The sequence below is a fragment of the Bison bison genome, unplaced genomic scaffold (assembly GCF_000754665.1).
Source record: "Bison bison bison isolate TAMUID 2011002044 unplaced genomic scaffold, Bison_UMD1.0 scf7180017864379, whole genome shotgun sequence".
Taxonomy (NCBI): Eukaryota; Metazoa; Chordata; class Mammalia; order Artiodactyla; family Bovidae; genus Bison; species Bison bison.
In genome coordinates this window covers 11848026-11864084 of record NW_011494951.1, presented here as the reverse complement: position 1 = coordinate 11864084, position 16059 = coordinate 11848026, and the positions used below count along the sequence as shown (strand labels likewise).

General features: G+C 39.1%; 1 pseudogene across 1 annotated transcript in view; it reads left to right on the top strand.

Moving 5' to 3' along the window:
- The first annotated feature begins 9434 nt into the window (after nucleotides 1–9434).
- Nucleotides 9435–16059, top strand: part of LOC105001208 — a 70804-nt pseudogene continuing 64179 nt past the window's right edge. Inside the window, exon 1 of the transcript XR_826835.1 lies at nucleotides 9435–9663. The product of XR_826835.1 is annotated as a COP9 signalosome complex subunit 5 pseudogene (transcript). The remainder of the gene's footprint in view (nucleotides 9664–16059) is intronic.

The window sequence follows — 16059 nt, the reverse complement described above, 5'->3', positions numbered from 1 at the left end:
CCAGGAACTGATACGGAATAGAGAATCTTTGAGAAACGGCACACAAAAGAAAAGAATAACATATTGGATCCCTTAAAGCTGAACGTTCCCTGACAGCCTAGTTTTGTTTTTGCTCAACTTTATTTTTGCTGCTTAAAGCTTTCTTGTATGGAGATATATAAAGCACACGCTGCTACAAATAAAGTACCCTTGTTTCACTTGAGACTTGGGTCCCCCGTGTCTTTCTTTTCGTAGACTCCAGTTCCCAGGTGCCGGTCTATAAGGACCGTGACAACTCACCCTCCAGGCTGAGTTGATACAGTCTTTCTTCCTGATATAAATCTTCTTAACAGTATTAACGTCCAGTACACATATCACAGGGTACATTTACGAGAGACTTTGCTATAACCTTTGCAGACATGAAGATACCTTCCTTACACAGCAGATCCTCAGACTATGACTTAAATAATCTAGCCCGATTGAGATATAATTCATTTACATTATTCTTGGTTAATGCTAAGCTCATAAAGTCTCCTAAAATAATTAATGCTGGAATTTTGCCAGGGATCCATGTCAAGCTTTTCAGCCTAATTCCACAGTTCATCTCTCTCTCTCTTTTTTTTTTAGTTTTTGAAAATTTGGATATTTGCCAATCTCAGCCAAGAGTCACACTTCTTAAAAATGGCCTTCAGGGGCCCTGTGGTCAATCTACCTGCAATTGGTATTTTGAATCCTTATAGCCATTTTATTTGGATATGAAGACTTGCACTCATTTAAGGCAAGTAGTTATTCTTTCATTATCTCCTTGTATGTCCCGAAATTTACTTTCCTCATATTAATGTTTGTCCTACCATTCCCAATTTGAAGATTACTATCCTTGATGGAGAAACAGAAGCCTGATTGGTGTTAAGTAATTCTATAGCCCCTCTTCTGTCTGTTGAAATTACTAAATTCATTTTCAGGGGCTTTTAAAAAAAGACAGCAAATATATTTCAGTCTTACAAAACAATGATGTAAGAAACACTTAACATCTATCTTAAGACATAAATGTTACAGATATAATTATATCCCCTTGTCTACTCTTCTCCAATTCCTCTCCTCTTCCTTTCAGGTTAGCTACTACCTTGATATTGATGTTGTTATTTCAAAGTGCATTTAAATATTGTTAGTACATATGTGGGTAGCCATAAACATTTTATAATATAATTTATCTGTTTTGCTAATTTTATACATATAGTTTCACTCTGTACATATTTAAGTTTGAAAGGCTTGATTTGATTTAGGTTGAGTATTTTTGGCAAGAATGCTTCATAGGGGTTATTATGGACTTTGTACATGCTCAGCTTCATGACTCTGAGATTTATCCTTAATGAAAAAATTATCTTTAGCTCGTTTATCTTATGTCACAGGTATTTTTCATTTTCCTTCCAATAATCTTGTTTATTATTCTGATTATTTTTCCAGTTCAGCTCAGAATTCAGCAAGTATTTGTTTTTAGTCTTTGAGTTTATGGATTTCATTTTGTTTATATTGGCTGTCTTTTTGAAATCATTTTCTTGGAGTTTCTCCTTCTAAAACGATTATGTCCCATAACTTTACGCTAGCCAATTCATATTCCAGTGTAAGAAAGGACAATCTAAAAAGTATTTGCCATTTCCTCAAATTTTTAAATATAACTTTTGTGCTTACTTACATATGTTAAATATTTTCTGTTCAAGTTTCTTCTGCTAATCATTACACTGAAACATAATGTAAGGAAAATATAGAAAATATAACATTTTAGAAATATAATATTTTTGAAAATACAGCATACGTTACTTATAATGTATGCTTGCAGTTTTCATGATCCCTAAATTATAACATATGTCAATGTATGTGACACATAGTTCTCTTTTAAATAAAACTACCAATAAGAGGCAAATACTTATATTAGTAAATGATGCTTTGCGGCAATAGCTTTTCAGAATCATTTCAATTCATTCATTTAACAAGAATTTCTTCAGCAACTCTTCTAAGAGCTTGGTTTACATAAATAAACAAAGATCTCTGCCCGGTGGAGCTTAAATTCATGTAATTCTGATTAACTCGGTTGTCCATTTTCTTTCGTTGTTTTCCCTCTTCACACGCTGAAGAAAATCAGTTTCATATTTAAGCTCATCTGTTCTCCACGTGGCATCAGTCCCAATCTAGTAAGCAGGGACTGGGACCGTCCAGCTTCGCAGGGTTTGCAACGTTGGACCAAAGAGAAGAGTCCTCCGGAGGTCCTAGAAGGGCAAGCCGCGCATTACCATAGAGACCACGGACTGGAAAGGCGCTATCTGCACTTCCGGGCTCAGCCCCTGGACTCTGAGGTAAGGATGGGTTTTTTTCTGGCCTCTTCTGAGGAGGTCCTTGGGCTTCTTCGGCCCCACCGCGGCGAAGACAGGACCGGTAAGACTCGGGAAGATGCAGAGGTCGCGGGGCAGGTCTGTTAGGCCCTTGCCGGGGTTCTGGCGGGAGCCTCTTTCTGGCCTTCTGGGGCTGGGCCTGCGATCTGAGGTGGGATGGGATGTAGGAGGGCCTGCCTGCTGAAGCCTATTTTATCTTTACTTTTTCTATTCATGTTTCCACCCCCCCACGCCCCCGCCCCGCCCTTGCTCGTCCTTCTTTAGGCTGTTCTTTAATATTACAATTAAAATTTTTTTATTTGGCAAACCGGTTAATATAGTATTTATCTTGGGTCGGCCTTGGTTCTAAGTGCAGTATATGTATTAACTCCTTTAATTCTCAAACAATCCAATGAGGTAAATATTATCACTCCCCCAGTTTTTAGATAAGCAACTTGAAGCCCAGCTATACTAAAAACTTACGTACAGTCGCATACCTGCTAAGGTGAGGAAAAAAACCTAAACGATATGGTGCTATTAACCTCAACACTAGTTTCCTCACGAATTCTGAATCTCTGATTAGAGCTTTAACTTCCTCTTTGCCACTTTCTTTCCCGTCAGGCTGCTCGGCTCTTTTGTGAGTTTTGTTGATGTGGTACTGCTCCCATTCATGACTTTCCCTCTCTCTCTTTTTTTTCCCTGCCCTTTTCTTTCAGGCCAGTAACCTAAAATGCAGAGTGGAGCTTCTAAACTTAACTGGTCTCTAAAGCCATACTGCCAGTGGACAAAAAATGCAGAGCGGCTCCTGCCTCTTGGCTCAAAATGTCAGTTACTGGGAGAAGGCAGTTATTTTGATGGGGTTCACAGGGCTTTTGCTCCCTTGAGGAGGCCTATCCTGAGCAGCAGGCCCTGGATGTCCTACCCGGAGAGAGACGGTACTGGGTATGGTTACATGATTCACTTAGTAGAGAGATGGTCACAGGAGTGATGGGAGATTGAGAGCCAGATCTAGATGGAGAAGCATGGGTAAGGGGAGACCAGGGGAGAGAAACAATGAATGATGTGATTTTCTTAATGGTTAAAGAAAATACTGACAAAATACCTCATTTGAGATTCTCCCTTAACTGCTTTGTAATTGACTGTATTGATGGTCTTCAAAGTTGCATGCTTTTGTAGGAAAGACTGTATGTACTGTTTGTCTTTTCCTAAAATGGAATGAAACTTGGGATTTTCCTTTTCACTGTAATCCAGAGAGATTGCTCTTTTATATCTTTACTGGGATTTTAACACGTAAGTAATCCTTTAAAAAAAAAAAATTATTTATTCAATTGGCTGCACCAGGTCTTAGTTGTGGCTTGTCAGATCTTTGCTGCAGCATGGGAACTTTTAGCTGTGGCATGTAAAATCTTGTTCCTTGACCAGAGATTGAACCTGGACCCTTGCATTAGGGGCACAGTGTCTTAGCCACTGGACCACTAGGGAAGTCCCTCCTTTCCTTTTGATGACATTCTTACATTTAGGTTCCATCCAGTACCCAAGAAGGGCAGAGTTTGGCATGTGAGATTTTGGCACTGGCTTTTGATTCACTGTTTACTCAACACTGGCCCGTAGTCATCCAGCCTGAAAATATCATTCCTTTTTCTTGAATCCTGCAAAAGAGAGGTGGGGAGCTAGCAGTCATCTTTCTACTTATGAGGTGAATTTTGCTGGAAAAGGAGCATATCTTTAAAATGATGGTACCAAGAGCTGATTTTTGGTTGTTACACATATGAAGTGAAGTGAAGTGAAGTTGCTCAGTCGTGTCCGACTCTTTGTGATCCCGTGGACTGTAGACTACCAGGCTCCTCCGACCATGGGATTCTCCAGGCAAGAATACTGGGGTGGGTTGCCATTTCCTTCTCCAGGGAATCTTCCCAACCCAGGGATCTAACCCAGGGATGGTACCCAGGTTTCCCGCATTGGAGGCAGACGCTTTAACCTCTGAGGCACCAGTGGAACTATATGACTATTACCAAAAAAAAAAAATAGACCCAAGTGAACACTGGGCTGTACTATACCTGATATATCTATGGGAGGAGAGGCCAACCTTCAGTTTAATAACACCAGCTTTCCCTGTCAGTGCCTTGTACACCTGGAGCAGATGCTAAACAATTCATTTATTCATTTAATTCATGCATTCACACATTCATTCACACATTTGTTGTGTGTATTTGAAGTGCCAGGTAGTGATTCTGATACCAAGTATGGTACCTCAAGTTACTTCAGTCTGGTTAGTGAAACAGACTAGAAAATCTGTGATAACAGTCCAGTGTGATAAACACTGTGATAGAAGCAGGTATAGGGTGTTGTGGGAGTAGGATCAGCAGTAAAATGGAAATAAAATATTTGGCTTAAAAATTTTTGGCTTTATGTTTGAGTATATGTATAGGGTATATCAGAGAAAAGGATTTGAGACGCATTGTGCTAGACTGAGATTTTTGCGGCAAGAGACTGGAGTTATCCCTAGAACATCATGACATATGATTTGTGTTTAATAAATATTTGTTGTATGAACACTTTTTGAAAAAGCCCATGTATATACTGGTCTCTATTTCAGGTGTTGGTGCTATGTCTGCAGTCTATAGACAGCATCATTGCATAATAGTTGACAATTGAACAGCATAGGTTTGAAATGTGTGGGTCCACTTACATGCATTTCTTTTTAAAAAAACATACTGCACGACTTATGAGAGGATATAGAACTTCGAATATGGAGGATGGACTGTAAAATTACAAGCAGATTTTTTTTTTAGTGACTGAGTAATATTCCATTATATATATGTACCACATCTTTAGCCATTCATTCTTAAATGGACATTTAAGTTGTTTCCATGTCTTGGTTATTATAAATAGTACTAATATTAACATGGGGTGCATATATCTCTTTGAATTATAGTTTTGTCCAGATAATACACCCAGGAGTGGGATTGCTGGATCACATGGTAATTCTATTTTTCTTTTTTTTTTGTCGTTTTTTCAGGAACCTCCATACTGTTTTCCATCAGAGAAGGCAATGGCACCCCACTCCAGTACTTTTGCCTGGAAAATCCCATGGACGGAGGAGCCTGGTAGGCTGCAGTCCATGGGGTCGCTAGAGTTGGACACAACTGATCGACTTCCCTTTCACTTTTCACTTTCATGCATTGGAGAAGGAAATGGCAACCCACTCCAGGGTTCTTGCCTGGAGAATCCCAGGGACGTGGAAGCCTGGTGGGCTGCCGTCTATGGGGTCGCACAGAGTCGGACACGACTGAAGTGACTTAGCAGTAGCCGAAGTATACTGTTTTCCATAGTGGCTGTACTAAATTACATTCCCACCATCAGTAGAGAAAGATTCCCTTTTCTCCACACCCTCTCCAGTATTAGTTATTTGCAGACTTTTTAATGATGGCCATTCTGACTGGTGTGAAGTGGTACCTCGTTGTAAATTTTTTTGTTGTTATTTATTTTGACCACATCATGCAATATATGGGATCTTAGTTGCATATGATCAAACTGGTGTCCCCTGTGTTGGGAGCATGGAGTCTTAACCACTGGACCACCAGGGAAGTCCCTACATGTGGATTTTTGACTGAGCAGAGGATCAGCACCCCTAACTCTCATGTTGTTCAACTATACTGTACTTATATTGGGGCTTCCCAGGTGTTGAAGAACTCACCTGCCAATGCAGGAGACTCAGAGTCCATCCCTGGGTTGGAAAGATCCCAGGGAAGAGGGCATGGCAGCCCACTCCAGTATTCTTGCCTGGAGAATCCCATGGACAGAGGAGCCTGGAAGGCTATGGTCTGTTGGGTTGGAAAGAATTGGAAACGACTGAAGTGACTTAGTATGCATGTGCTTATATTGAGGATATGGTAAGTCCCCTACAAATGAACAAGTCCCATGAACAAGTTCCGTTCTGAGAGTGTGTTTGTAAGTCCAGTTATTCATAAGTCCAACAAGGTTAGCCTGGGTACCCAATTAATTATATACTCAATCAACTGTTTAGTACTGTACAATAATAGGTTTATAATACTTTTCACACAAATAATATATAACAAACAAAAAATAAAACATTTTAAATCTTATAGTACAGTACCTTGGAAAGTACAATAGTACATTACAACAGCTGGCTTACAGTGGCTGGCATCTGTCGAGTCCAGCTCGACAGTACAGGTTCCTGAAAGTGCTGCATGACGAAAGAATGAGAAACACTCAAGAAAGTTACAGCAGGGGATCAGGGGACCAATACCACCACGAGGTGAAGGTGCCCAAACTGATCTCAAGTCTGCTTTACTATACTTTTTGAGACTGTTTATATGAGCATAGCAGGCCACATGGCCTTCAGTGATAATCCTATGCAGTTAACATTTAACATTTTTGTATCCTTGTTTTTCTGCCTCAAGGACAAAGATCCAGTTAATCTTTATGTGCTTCCCAGCCGCCAAAGATAGGAACAATCTGTTGATGGCTTTTCATCCCCAGGCATACATCCTGCTTGCAAGATGATTTTTGTTCCTTCTTGGATTCCTTCAGGAGTCACATACTGAGTCATGTCCTCTCAGCAAGATTGTTTAATTCTTTTGCCAGGCCTTTTAGTAGGCCTGTCTCCTACAGGCATTGAGTGAACAGGCAAGAACTACTGACTGGAGATGGGAGAGGATGTGGAAACTGGTAGAGCTGAAGGATTGTCAGCGATAGGAGATAGGGCAGGCTGCAGTTTCACTCACACCTGACATCGATGGCACAGGTTCTGGTTCTGGTTTGTTGCTTTGCTCAATTCTGTCTACTTTCTTGAAAAATGATTCCATGATGTCTGCGTCATAGCTTTTTTTCTTGTCATAGATGACATAGTGGCACTGGATTGCATTCTGAATGACTGCTGCAACCTTTGTAAACCATTCTACATTTGAGTCTTATGCCTCAAAAACTAACAATGCCTCCTCAGGATCCTCTTGCCATTTCCTGTTTTGAATGTCTTCAGTTTTTGAGTTACTTCTTCCTCTTGTCTTTGTCCTTTCTCTGGGCACACTCACATCTTTGAAGATTCACAACTTGAAGATTTGTATGTAGGGGACTTCTGTAACTTTATTTTGAATTTTGATGAAGAAATTATTCCTAGAATAGGTAGAATCTATGCCAGAGATTCTGTGTATTCTTTACATTCTTGTTTGGGAGACAAAACGAATATATGACCTAATTAGCTAAGATTTAACAAAATAATGTATACAGCAACTCACATACTAGTACACATGAACAGTAATTTTTAAGAGAACTCAGAGACAAACTCAGTCGTTGTATGACAAAGGTTGGATTGAGTTAATTGGGAGGTTTCCTATAGGAGGGGTGTTCAGTGACTTATATATAGAGAAGAGGAGTTCAGAGATATAGTTTGAAAGAAAATACTGAAAATAACCTAGCATTCAAAAGAGAATGTGTTCAAAGTGAGATGTGTGACATTAGGCCTGGGCTAAACAGATTCCTTGAGTTGCTCTTGTTCTTGAGCCTCCTTGGTGGGATCACTGCAAATGTAACCTGTCTTTTAGTCTCATTTTGTTCAGTTTGGAGGGTATTCTGAGGTTATGAAAAAATCCCTCTTTATGTGCCTAAGATTTTCCATTTTATTTTACCATGTATTTTATTTCCTTTTGTTTTCTGCTTCGACTCATTTTCGTTTTCCTTTATCTTTCTTGGATAGCTGTCTCCTGGTGTTTCTTAATTTTGTCTGTTGTCATGTCCCTAATATTTAAACAATGTTTAGGCTTAGAAAATGTCTCACCATAGCTCATTTTTCTTCTTCCATATAATCACCATCCATTCCCCCCCACATGAGTGCAATAAACAAGTGGCATTTTCTTTTTTCTCTCTCCTTTCTTCTTTTCCTCTTTTCTCCTTTCCTCCTTTCTTCTTCTTCTTCTCTCTCTCTATTTTAGTGTCCAGTGATAAGATCAAGATTGGAGGTAGGGAATCAACTGAAAAACTATCTTTTGAAAATGAGAAGTGACAAAGGGTCATCTTGACAAATACTCATAAAAATCAAAGTGGAAAATCTACAGAAACACTAAAGAATAAGAATAGAAATTCTAGGAAGCTGAAAGACAAAGGTAAGAAAATCCTCATTTCAGAACAAAAAGATAAGGATTTAGAGGAAGACTTGTGCATAAGCTCAGAATATGCCAAGTATGAGAAAATTTCAAATGGGAACAGTTTCTTTGAGTGTAGTACAGGTTGTAAAGGGCTTCCCTGGTGGCTCAGAGGGTAAAGCGTCTGTCTGCAATGCAGGATACTCGGGTTCGATTGCTCAGTCGGGAAGATCCCCTGGAGAAGGAAATGGCAACCCACTCCAGTACCCTTGCTTGGAAAATCCCATGGATGGAGAAGCCTGGTAGGCTACATACAGTCCATTGGGTCGCAAAGAGTCAGACACGACTGAGCGATTTCACTTCACTTCACAGGTTGTAAAAACATTTGTCAGTAGTCAGATCTTATTCTTCATGAGAAAATGCATGCCAAAGAGAAACTGAATGTGTTGAATATGGAAAAAGCTTTGAGGGTGATTCAGCTCTCACTGTACATAAAAGAATCCACACTGGGGAGAAACCTTGCAGATATAAAAGTGTGGGGGAACGCTTTCAGCTGGAACTCTGCCCTAATCCAACACTATAAAAAATCTACAGTGGGGAGAAACTGTATGTGTGACTAGTGTTACAAAGCCTTTAGTGGGAGCTCAGCTCTATTTTAATAAACACAAGGGAATTCACACTGGAGGGGGACCTATGAATGTGAGGACTGTGGGAAATCCTTTAAGAAAATCTCAACCCTGTCTAAACACCACTGAATCCATAATGGGGAGAAACCCTTGGAATGTAATGAATGTTGGAAGACCTTCAGTAACAGGTCAGTCCTTTCTCTGCATAAAAGGATACACAATGGAGGGAAATCCTCTGAGTCAGTGACTGTAGGAAAGCCCTTAAGACCAGGAGCTGCCTTACCATGCATCAGAAAATCCATTGTGGGGAGAAGTCTTATGAGTGCTCTGACTGGCAATCCCAGTTTAGATGCTACCTTACAATGCATCAGAGGATCCACACTGGAGAGAAGCTCTGTGAATGTGCAGAAGTGGGAAGGTCTTCAGTGGGAGTACAGACTTTACCAAATGCAAAAGAATCCACGTTGGAGAAAGAGAAAAACCCTACCAGTGTGCTGAGTGTGGGAAGGCTTTCAGTTGCAGATGTGACATCAAATATAATTTACTATGGGGAGAAGCCATATGGTTGTAACCTGTGTGGGAAGGCTTTGGGTGGGAAGTCTTACTGAATACAAAACCCACAATGGGGAGAAGCCTTATGAGTGTCAAGTGTGTGGAAAAGCCTTCAGTTACAGCTTAGGCCTAAGGCACCACAGAAGAGTACATATTGAGGAGAAACTCTTAGGATGTAGGGTGTAGGAAGACCTTTCATCCGAGCTCAAAACGTAACGTACACTTATAAGTCCATACAGGAAAGAAACCATATAAATGTGAAAAGTATGAGAAAGCTTTTAGAGTGAATACAGATCCCAGTGAACATAAGAGAACACATATTGAAGAGAAACTTCCTGAGTGTGAAAGTAAAAAATTAAGTCCAGTGTTGTTTTCTCAGCCATATCCATATTTACCTCCCTGTAACATTTGACACCAAGGAACCCTTATTTTTTGGGGGAACTTAACCTTATTTAATATTGTATCCTGCCTCTTGGTATTCTCAATTGCTTTTATCCTACCCTACTTTTTCCCATGCCTCTTAATAACTTCTAATACATATTTCACTTATAATGTTTATTATATGTATTATCCCTTTCCTTGAATATAAACTCCATGAGGACAAAAAACTTAGTCTCTTGTTTACTGATAGATTCAAGGTCACTGGAACCTTGTCTGGTAAATGTGGTGGTGGGGCACAGTAAGAGTTTTTTTGATTGGAATGTTTGGTTTCCATCATATGCTTTTTCAGGGTTGCCTTTGAATGTTTACAACTGTTCCTTTCCTCTTGCTTTTGCTGACTCCTTTTGGTTCCCCTGTTCTAAGTTGTGGCTGAGTATCATGCTCTATTCTTTAGGCAAGTGGTCTTAATTGTTTGTGTCTTCTCCTGACCCTCACTCCAATCCTGTTAAACTAAATGATGCTCTGCTATCATCTCTATGTCAGCAGTATGTTTACATAAACCACACACATGGTATTTCTGTATTCATGGGGTCATTTCAAGGCAGATGGTGAAATGGAAAAAATAAATACCTGTGTTTATACCACTCTCTTGAAAGTCGTCTTCCTTTTTTTTTCTCAAGAAGACATGCAAATCATGCTAATGCTATATTTAAAATATATCCTGAGTACATTTCTCACTGTCTCCATTTAGGTCATGTCACACTGGTCTCCCTACAGGATAGATGCAGACAGACTACAGAGCAGTTGATCAGATTATCTGAACATGCAAATCAGGTGCTGTCAAAATCTTCCAGTGGCTTCCCATCACTTCCCACTTTTATAAAGTATTTTTGTCATATTTACTTTGCCTCTCTCTGAACCATTTGGAAATGAGTTGGAAATATGATACTTATCCCTAAATACTCCAGAATGCTTTCCTGACAATAGTGGCATTCTTTTTCATAGTCACAATACCATTATCATACTCAAGAAAATTACTAATTCAATAATACATCTAACATCCAGCCCACATTCAAATTTCCCCATTATCCTCAGAAGTCTTATAGCTGTTTTTTCCCCATCGATCAGAATTCAGTTAAGGTATACACATTGCAGTAGTTGTGTTTCTTTAGTCTGATTTAGAACTATGTGGAAATGGCAACCCACTCTAGTATTCTTTCCTGGGAAATCGCATGGAAAGAGGAGCTTGGTAGGCTACAGTCCCTGGGGTCACAGAGTCAGACATGACTTAGTGACTGAACAACATGCTGTCTAATGCAATGCTGTCTAATATAGTAGACTCTAGTCACATGTAACTACTGAGCTGAATGCTATTAATGTGATTGAGATGTGCTGTCAGTTAAAATCCATACCAGTTTTTATTTTGTACAGAAAAAAATAAGATATCTCAGTTTTTATATTCATCACATGTTGAAATAATATTTTAGATATATGAATTAGTTAAATGATTAAAATTTCAGCTATTCATTTAAACCTTTTAAAAAATGACTGCAAGAAAACTTAAAATACTTATACGACTTGCATTTCTTGCTTATGTGGTATTTCTTTTGGATATGCGGAACTAGAACAAATCACTCAACTTTTCTTTCATGGGAGAAGGCAATGGCACCCCACTCCAGTACTCTTGCCTGGAAAATCCCATGGATGGAGAAGCCTGGTTGGCTGCAGTCCATGGGGTTGCTAAGAGTCGGACAGGACTAAACGACTTCACTTTGACTTTTCAGTTTCACGCATTGGAGAAGGAAATGGCAACCCACTCCAGTGTTCTTGCTTGGAGAATCCCAGGGATGGGGGAGCCTAGTGGGCTGCATCTATGGGGTCACACAGAGTCAGACATGACTGAAGCGACTTAGCAGCAGCAGCAGCAGCAGCATTGATTGTTTAAAGAGTTGAGGCAATCTGATTTATAGAAAATGGGTCCCCACCTCTGAGATCTAATGCTTGATGATCTGAGGTGAAGCTGATGTGATAATAATAGAAATAAAGTTCAGAATAAATGAGCTTGAACCATTGCAATCCTTCTGCACCCTGCCCCCTGCCCCCGAGTCCGTGGAAAAATTGTGTCTTCTATGAAACCTACCCCTGGTGCTAAAAAGGTTGGGAACAGCTGTTATAGAACCATCCTACATTCTGAATGATCACCTTCAGAATATAGTATGTGAAGTATAAGGCCTCTCATTTTAGCTCTGTCCCTGTAGAAAGAATCTCCTACAGTTCCACCACTTGCTTTACACTGACTTTCTTGCTGTTTGGCAAACACGTGAAACATATCTTGCAATTCCTGGGAATTCTCTTTCCTATATTTTTTTGCAAGACTGACTCTTCATTCAGGTCTCTGCTCACATATCACATACTCAGAACTTCCTGACCATCCTTTCTAAATAGCACTTTCCATGAGTGTTTCCCCTTATCCTGCTTTGCCTTTTTTAAATTTCACCTTTATTGAAGTATAAAATTGTAGGATATTTAAAGTGTACATTGTGATTTGATATGTGTATGCATTATGAAAGGATATCACCCTCTTCCTTACCCATCTAGTTAATTAATACACCATCACCTCACATATTTATTCTTATTTTAGGGGGAGTGAGAACATTTAAGTTCTCTCTTAATAAGTTTCATCTATAAAATACAATGTTATCGACTACAGTCACCAGGTTTTACATTAGCTCTTCAGACCTTATGTATCTTAAAGTTTGTAACCATTTCCCTCCCCTCCTTTTTGGTCACACCTTGTGGCTTGTGGGATCTTATTTCCCCAACCAGGGATTGAACTCAGGTCTATGACAGTGAAAGCATTGAACCTAACCACTGGACTGGCAAAGAATTCCCCTTGTAACCTTTTATAAATCTCTCTATTTCTCCATTCCCTAGCCCCTGTCAACCATTTTTATACTCTTTTTTTCTTTTTAATCCACATGTAAGTGATATCATGAAATTTTTCTCTGGCACATTTCACTGAGGGTCCATCCCTATTTTCACAAATGGCAGGATGTCATTCTTTCTCATGGCTGAGTAATACTCCATTATGTATTCTACATCATATATACCACATTTTTATCCATTCATACCTGTTGATTGGCACATAAGTTGTTTCCATATTGTGGCTATTGTGAATAACAATGCAATGAAAATGGGAGTGCAGATATAATTTTGAGTTCTGTTTTCATTCCTTTGGATATATACCCAGAAGTGGGATTCCTGGGTCATATGGTACTTCTATTTTTAATTTTTGAGGAACTCATTATACTTTTAAAAATAATGGTTTATACCAGTTTACATCGCTACTAGTAGTGTACAGGGTTCACTTTTCGCTATATCCTTACTAACATGTTATTTGTGTTGGCTTTTTAATAATAGCCATTCTGACAGGTATGAGGTGATATTTCATTGTGGTTTTAATTTGCATTCTCCTGATGACTAGTGATGTTGGGCATCTTTTCATGTACCTTTGGCCATTTGTATGTATTCTTCGGAAAAATATCTATTCAGGTACTCAGTCCATTTTAAAATTGGATAATTGCTTTTTGCAATTGAGTGTATGAGTTCCTTATAGATTTCATATATTAACCTCTTTGTAGATATATGTTTTACAGAGATTTTCTCCTATTTCATAGGTTGTCTTTGCATTTTTTTTTTAAAACTGTGCTTTTGGTGTCATATCCAAAAAAACATTTATTTCCCGTAATGTTTTCCTCTAGGAGTTTTATGGTCAGGTCATGAAATTTTAGTCTTTATTTAATCCTTTTATGAGTAAATTATTGTGAGAGATGTAATACTTTGAGTTAAGTATTATGAGAGGTCTAGTTCCGTTCTTTTGCATGTGGCTATCTAGTTTTTCTAGCATCATTTATTGAAGAGACTGTCCTTTGGTCATTGCCTGGTTTTGGCTCCTTTATTGTAAATTAAGTATCTGTATATGTATGAGCTTATTTCTAGGCTTTCTATTCTTGTTCCATTGACCTATGTGTCTGTTTTTATTCCAATACCATACAGTTTTGATTACTGTGGCTTTGTAGTATAGTCTGATATCAGGAAGTGTTATGCCTTCTAGTTTGTTTTTTCAAAATTGGTTTGGCTATTTAGATTCTTTATGGTTCCACACAAATGTTGGATTGTTTCTTCTATTTCTGTGAAAAATGCCAGTGGAATTTTGATAGTGATTGTATTGAATCTGTAGATTACCTTAGGTGGTAGGTATGAGTATTTTAACAATATTAGTTCTTATGATCTATCCTTGAAAATATTGATGGGTGTTTGAGAATATGTGTTCTGCTATTCTTGGATGGAATGTTTTGTAAATGTTAAATCTGGTTTAGTGCATAGTTTAAGTCCACTTTACACAATTGGTTTGAGGTACTTTTAGATTTTTTTTTCTTTTTGCTAGTGGATTCAGAAAAGACTAAGTCCATCCCTGTGAATTGCTTCTGATACTCCTTCCATATGAGATTCTTAATGGATTTATATAAAAGAAATAATAGTCGAACAGAACTAATTACAATAGTTAATATTTATTGAGAACTTTAATTACAGACTATACTAATCACTGGGTGAAATATTTTTCTTAATCTTCTGTGTGGCAATGAATAGAACTACTCAAAAGTGATCCTGAGATGTCTCTCTAGGTTGCCTAGGAAAGGAGCTAGCTGGAACTGGGGTTTCCCCCTCTTCCTGGAGGGAAGTGGTGCACTTAAACTCAGTTTTCCATTGGACCAGTGCCTTATACTCCCTAACAGGATAGGCTCCAACTTCCCAGGTATCCATGGTCTTCAGGTGCCAGGCAGCTGGCCTTCCTCAAACAGTTGGCGTCTAAACCCAGACTGCCTGGCAACCAAGTAGTCTTGATGTCTCACTAAGAAATGGAATTCAAGTTTACCTTTTGAGAAGGTAGAGCAGTTGTGTCAGGACTAGAGCAGCTTGACCCTGGCACTGATTCTCCTCTCCCTGAGATTATGAGAGGGTGGAAGTACTTTGCCTCTTGTTCCTGACTCTTGGTTTCCTGTGTTTCCCCAATAAATCTTGTTATTTGGTTCTCACTGTGTGATGTTGCTGTATTTATCCTAATGCCTGTTGCACCACATTCTTGCAGCAAATTTATGAATTAGAGATGCTGCGGATATCGAGAAGATGCGGGTAGAGTTTGCCATCTTCTCAGGAAAGAGTGTAATTATAAAAGTGTGTGTGTGTGTGCATGTGTCTGGGGAACTGGGTGTAGGTTGGAGGATTGGTTGATGAAGGAAAAATTGCCTGACCCTATGAAGATGGGTGTTTGCTATGACCAGTGCATTTTCTTGGCAAAACTGTATTAATCTTTGCCTTGCTTCATTCCATATTCCAAGGCCAAATTTGCCTGTTACTCCAGGTGTTTCTTGACTTCCTACTTTTTCATTCCAGTCCCCTATAATGAAAAGGACACCTTTTTTGGGTGTTAGTTCTAAAAGGTCTTGTAGGTCTTCATACAGCCGTCCAATTTCAGCTTCTTCAGCGTTACTGGCTGGGGCATAGACTTGGATTACTGTGATATTGAATGGTTTGCCTTGGAAACAAACAGAGATCATTCTGTCGTTTTTGAGATTGCATCCAAGTACTGCATTTCGGACTCTTTTGTTGACCATGATGGCTACTCCATTTCTTCTAAGGGATTCCTGCCTGCAGTAGTAGATATAATGGTCATCTGAGTTAAATTCACCCATTCTAGTCCATTTTACTTCTCTGATTCCTAGAATGTTGACGTTCACTCTTGCCATCTCTTGTTTGACCACTTCCAATTTGCCTTGATTCATGGACCTGACATTCCAGGTTCCTATGCAATATTGCTCTTTACAGCATCGGACCTTGCTTCTATCACCAGTCACATCCACAACTGGGTATTGTTTTTGCTTTGGCTCCATTCCTTCATTCTTTCTGGAGTTATTTCTCCACTGATCTCCAGTAGCATATTGGGTACCTACCAACCTGGGGAGTTCCTCCTTCAGTATCCTATCATTTTGCCTT